The 6,000-nt window shown below is 60.6% G+C and overlaps 1 protein-coding gene across 2 annotated transcripts in view; it reads right to left on the reverse strand.

Moving 5' to 3' along the window:
* LOC144735755 (unconventional myosin-XVIIIa-like) overlaps positions 1-4,540 on the reverse strand; it is a 45,204-nt gene extending 40,664 nt beyond the window's left edge. For both annotated transcript variants that reach the window (XM_078618266.1, XM_078618259.1), the window contains exon 1: positions 4,404-4,540. The gene's annotated coding sequence lies outside the window, so the exon portion shown is untranslated. The remainder of the gene's footprint in view (positions 1-4,403) is intronic.
* Positions 4,541-6,000: the final 1,460 nt, after the last annotated feature.

Consider the following 6,000-nt stretch of genomic DNA (forward strand, 5'->3'; position numbering starts at 1 on the left):
AAAGGGGAACCAGAGATGCGTGGGCTGCAGCAACAACAGCCAAGACCGAACGCTACATCCCTATCTAACCGGATCAAGATGCCGCCGCGGCTGAAGCTGCTGGTGCCGGTTAGACAAACCGAGAGCTTGCCCTACTCAGAACAAACCAACTACTTGCACACGCGCCCTCTCACGGACCAAACCAGACAACAACAGACCTCACCCTCACATTAAACATTAAAACCGCTTCTTGTTGTTGTGATCGATGGGTCGTCCGATTGGCACAGTTGGCTTCGTGCGGCGCAAATTGAAGTTCAACACAAACAGCAGAAACGGGTCCCGCATTCGATTCTTAAACCGCCCCACCACCAAACCAATGAGCCAAAGGAGCCACCAGCCACCCCCAGAAGTCCTCTCGCTAACCCCGGCCAGCAGCCGCACGGCCCCAGCCCACCGCACACTCGCCCTGACCCCCCAAACCACACGTCCTGACCCCCCAAACCACACGTCCGTGGCGCTTTGCGAGCCCTCTTCTCATTTTGCGTTTCGCTTTCAAGTTCTGCACCGTGCAGCCGCACTCACAGCCCACTGCTAAGGAGTCAGACGCGGCGTGCGGTGCGCAGAAGTTGTATGGAGTGCGATGGGGGTTGGTGGGGGGGTGAGCATTGATGAACCTCTTTCGCGCCCGTACGTGGCTGATCGCAGCTGCGGGGTTAAGGACAACAAACGAAAAACGCACGCACACAACAAGAGCAGCTGCGTGTAGGGCGAGTGTAGCGAGGTGCGAGGGATGTGGGGTGCGAGTGTGAGGGGTGTGCAGTGTGTGAGTGGTGAGTGTGTGAGTGGTGAGTGTGTTAGTGTGGTGAGTGTGTTAGTGGTGAGTGTGTGAGTACAGTGTGGTGAGTGTGTGGGTACAGTGTGGTGAGTGTGTGGGTACAGTGTGGTGAGTGTGTGGGTACAGTGTGGTGAGTGTGTGGGTACAGTGTGGTGAGTGTGTGAGTGGTGAGTGTGATGAGTGTGTGAGTGGTGAGTGTGAGTGGTGAGTGTGGTGAGTGGTTAGTGTGTGAAGGTGAGAACAGTGTGGTGAGTGTGTGAGTACAGTGTGATGAGTGTGTGAGTGGTGAATGTGTTAGTGGTGAGTGAATGAGTGTGGTGAGTGTGTGAGTGGTGAGTGTGGTGAGTACAGTGTGGTGATTGTGAGAGTGGTGAGTGTGTGAGTGGTGAGTGTGGTGAGTGTGTGAGTGTGTGAGTGGTGAGTGTGGTGAGTGGTGAGTGTTGTGAGTGTGGTGAGTGTGGTGAGTGTGGTGAGTGGTGAGTGTGAGTAGTGTGTGAGTGGTGAGTGTGTTAGTGTGGTGAGTACAGTGTGGTGATTGTGAGAGTGGTGTGTGAGTGGTGAGTGTGGGGAGTGTGTGAGTGGTGAGTGTGTGAGTGGTGAGTGTGTGAGTGTGTGAGTGTGGTGAGTGTGGTGAGTGGTGAGTGTGTGAGTGTGAGTAGTGTGTGAGTGGTGAGTGTGTTAGTGTGGTGAGTACAGTGTGGTGATTGTGAGAGTGGTGAGTGTGTGAGTGGTGAGTGTGGTGAGTGTGTGAGTGTGGTGAGTGTGTGAGTGGTGAGTGTGTGAGTGTGAGTAGTGTGTGAGTGTGTGAGTGGTGAGTGTGGTGAGTGTGTGAGTGGTGAGTGTGGTGAGTGTAGGGGAATGTGGAATGTCGGCGATGGAGCGCGTGGGGGGAGTGGGGGGGGGTGCCGAGCGAGGAGCGGCCAGGGGCGTGGATGAGGTCAGGAGGGAGGCTCAGGCCCGCGTCCCTCACTCCCGCGGGGCCGCAACTCTCCTCGGCCTTCCCCCCACCACCCCCACCTCCACCCCCACCCCCCACCTCTCTCTCTCTCTCTCGCGGCCCAGGGCCTTCCTCACGGGACCTCTCGTCGGAGGGCCGAGGTGGTGGCAGGGAGTGCCCCACCCCCTCTGTAGCCCCCCCCCCCCCTCGTAGCCCCCCCCCCCCACCTCTGTAGCGCATCCATCCATGATGACGGCGCGAAGGGGAGAGAAGGGGGAGCGGGCAGAGGGGGGGGTGCAGGGGGGGAAAAGAGGGGGGGGGCAGAGGGGGGGGGCAGAGGGGGGCAGGGGGGGGCAGAGGGGGGGGGCAGAGAGGGGGGGGGGCAGAGGGGGGGGGCAGAGGGGGGGGCAGAGGGGGGGGGGCAGAGGGGGGGGGCTGAGGGGGGGGCAGAGGGAGGGGCAGAGGGAGGGGCAGAGGGGGGTGCAGGATTTCGAGCGGCAGAAGGGGGGGAGCAAGGGGAACTGGATGTGCGGTTGGGGGAGGGGGCGGTGAGGGAGGGGAGGAGGGAGGGGGGGAGGAGGGAGGGAGAGGGAGGGAGAGGGAGGGGAGTGAGAGGAGGAGGGTGGAGAGGGGAGGTGAGGAAGGAGGGAGGGGAGGTGAGGAAGGGGAGGGAGGGGAGGTGAGGAGGGGAGATGAGAGGGGAGGTGAGGAGGGGAGGGAGGGAGGGGAGGGAGGGGAGGGAGGAGAGGGAGGGAGGGTGGAGAGGAGAGGAGAGGGGAGGGAGGGAGGGAGGGAGGGAGGGAGGGGGAGGGGGGGAGGGAGGAGGGAGGGAGGGGGGGAGGGAGGGAGGGGGGAGGGAGGGGAGGGAGGGGGGAGAGGGGAGGGAGGGAGGGAGGGAGGAGAGGGGAGGGGAGGAGGGAGGAGAGGGGGGAGGGAGGGAGGAGAGGGAGGGGAGGGAGGGAGGGGAGTGAGGGGAGGTGAGGGGAGGGAGGGGAGTGAGGGAGGGAGGGAGGGAGGAGGAGAGGGGAGGGGAGGGAGGGGAGGAGAGGAGAGGGAGGGGAGGAGAGGAGAGGAGAGGGGTGGGAGGGAGGGAGAGAGGGGAGGGGGAGGGAGGGAGGGAGAGAGGGGAGGGGAGGGAGGGAGGGAGGGGAGGGAGGGAGGGAGGGAGGGAGGGAGGGAGGAGAGGGGAGGGAGGGAGGAGGAGGGAGGGGAGGGAGGGGAGGGAGGGAGGGAGGGAGGGAGGGGAGTGAGGGAGGGAGGGAGGGGAGGGAGGGAGGGAGAGGAGAGGAGGGGAGGAAGGGGAGGTAGGAGAGGTGAGGGAGGTGAGGGGAGGGAGGGTAGGTGAGGGAGGGAGGGGAGGGAGGGGAGTGAGGGAGGGAGGGAGAGAGGGGAGTGAGGGGAGTGAGGGGGAGGGAGGGGAGGTGAGGGGAGGTGAGGGGAGGTGAGGGGAGGTGAGGGAGGTGAGGGGAGGTGAGGGGAGGTGAGGGGAGGAGAGGGGGAGTGAGGGGAGGAGGGGAGGGGAGTGAGGTGAGGGGAGGTGAGGGAGGTGAGGGGAGCGAGGGGAGGGGAGCGAGGGAGGGAAGGTGAGGGGAGGTGAGGGGAGCGAGGGAGGGGAGCGAGGGAGGGAAGGTGAGGAGGTGAGGGGAGGGGGGAGAGGTGAGGGAGGTGAGGTGTGGGGAGGTGAGGGAGGTGAGGGGAGGTGAGAGGAGCGAGGGGAGGGAAGGTGAGGGAGGTGAGGGGAGGGGGGGAGAGGTGAGGGGAGGTGAGGGGAGGTGAGGTGAGGTGAGGTGAGGGGAGGTGAGGGGAGGGGAGGTGAGGTGAGGGGAGGGGAGGTGAGGGGAGGTGAGGGGAGGTGAGGGGAGCGAGGGGAGGGGAGCGAGGGGAGGGAAGGTGAGGGGAGGTGAGGGAGGGGGGGAGAGGTGAGGGAGGTGAGGTGTGGGGAGGTGAGGGGAGGTGAGAGGAGCGAGGGGAGGGAAGGTGAGGGGAGGTGAGGGGAGGTGAGGGGAGGTGAGGGGAGGTGAGGGGAGGTGAGGTGAGGGGAGGTGAGGGGAGGGGAGGTGAGGTGAGGGAGGGGAGGTGAGGGGAGGTGAGGGGAGGTTAGGGGAGGGAGGTGAGGAGAGGAGAGGGGAGGTGAGGGGAGTGAGGGGAGGGGAGTGAGGTGAGGGAGGTGAGGGGAGGGGGGGAGAGGTGAGGGGAGGTGAGGGAGGTGAGGGGAGGTGAGGGGAGCGAGGGGGAGGGGAGCGAGGGGAGGGAAGGTGAGGGAAGGTGAGGGGAGGTGAGGTGAGGTGAGGTGAGGGGAGGGAGGGGAGGTGAGGGAGGGGAGGTGAGGGGAGGGGAGGTGAGGTGAGGGAGGGGAGGGAGGGGAGGGGAGGGAGGGGAGGGAGGGGAGGTGAGGGACGAATGAGCAACAGAATCGGATCGTGGTATCAGGGCGGATCAGAGAGGGATCGGGGGCCTTGGGAGATACCGGGTGGGAAAACGGAGAGATCAAGGAATCGGGACATGGGATCGGAGAGGAGGGGGGGGGTATCAATGGGGAAGGATCAAGAGGGGATCAGGACCATGTTGGGGGGGGGGGGGTGATCAGGGGGAGGGGATCAGGGGGGGGAGGGGGTCAGGGGGGGGAGGGGATCAGGGGGTGGGGATCAGGACCTGGGATCAGGGGCTGGTTGTTGCTGCTCGCCGCTGTCTCCGCCGCTGTCTCCGAACGGAAGCGAGGCCCGGGCCGAGGCCGCGACAACTTCCGCCACTCGAGGGGGGCGCGCGGATGGCCCCGCCCCACCACGCCCCGCGTGACGTCATCGCTCGCGCATCCAATCCAAGGGACGACGGAACCGACTTTATGACGTCATCGGCGCGCAGCGGAGATCATGACGATGACGCAAGGGTACCGCCGTGACGTCATCGCGCCACAGACGGCGAACGCGGTTCACGTGACGTGCACATTTTTCGGGCGTGTGAGCAAATAAAAAAAATTCTTGGTGTGGTTTTCCCACCTGATGATGATTGCTTGTGTTGCAATCGAAATGTCGTGATTTGTTTTATTTCACACCTACGTGACTTTACCGAAAGAACCAAAGAGTCGTGTGAAGAGGGTTTGATTCCCCGCTGCGTGACGTCGTTGACAACGACGTGACGCGCGATGGTAACGCGCGTGACGTCACACGGTATTTGAAACCGGCACGCGCTGGTGGCCACGTGCTTTGTTTAAAACAAGGGTCACTGCCCGAAACGTCGCCTATTATAGTTTTCCTTTCAAGGCCAAGGCCCGCCATTGGCCCACTAAGTGACGGTGACGTCACCACGGCGCCTGTGCCAGGCCAGGTGCACTTTGAGGCCACAGCGAAGCGTCGAAGGCTCGCTGCTGTGGGTTGACTGAGATGGCTGGCAGATGAACAGAGCTGTTACCCCCCTACTGTGCCAACCATTAAAGCCACAGACACACACACACACGTGGTGTATTGTTTGTGCATCAGTGCCAACGCAGCAGCATCAGAAACATGGAAACTTCTCTTTGGTTATTTCGGTAAAGTCACGTGGGTATAAAATAAAATGAATCACGACGTTTCGGGCACAACACAAGCGTCCGTCATCAGGTGCGAAGGCGGGGCCTGCTGCTGAGGCAGACTGTTGTAAAAGGTTTGAAATGGGTGGAGCCCAAAGGTCATAAAGAAGTGGCCGGGGCTAGTGATGTTAATGTGAGAAATTACCATGTAACTGTAAGATATGACCCTTGGGCTACACCCATTTCAAACCTTTTACTGGTAGTAACCTCCTGGTTACACCAGCCCACAGGGGATTATTGTGTCCGTCCCTCGTGCAGGGAGGGGCTGGGATACAGTAAATGTAGCTGTGACGGTCCCACCTGATGACGGAGACTTGTGTTGCCTCCGAAACGTCGTGATTTATTATTATTTTATCATTTTTATCTTTTTTATAATTTATTTTTATTTTTACCTACGTGACTTTACCGTGGCCAATTACAACCAACGTCAGTTGACTGTGGACAATTAGACCCAAGCTGAAACATAACATATAAAAAAGAATGTTCAAAAATATTTAAAAAAGATTTTTAAATATTTAAAAAATATTTTTAATGATAGAATATAGTATTGTCATCAGTATGTCGATGCGACATTGGGAAGTGTGTTAAAATTGAGTTACAAGATTTGAGGATACAACGACAACAACAACAACAGACAGTGAGTTAAATGAAAGCGTGTAAAAAATAGTCATTGTGGGTTCCGAC

This window comes from Lampetra planeri, chromosome 3 (assembly GCF_965212315.1).
Source record: "Lampetra planeri chromosome 3, kcLamPlan1.2.h2, whole genome shotgun sequence".
Taxonomy (NCBI): Eukaryota; Metazoa; Chordata; class Hyperoartia; order Petromyzontiformes; family Petromyzontidae; genus Lampetra; species Lampetra planeri.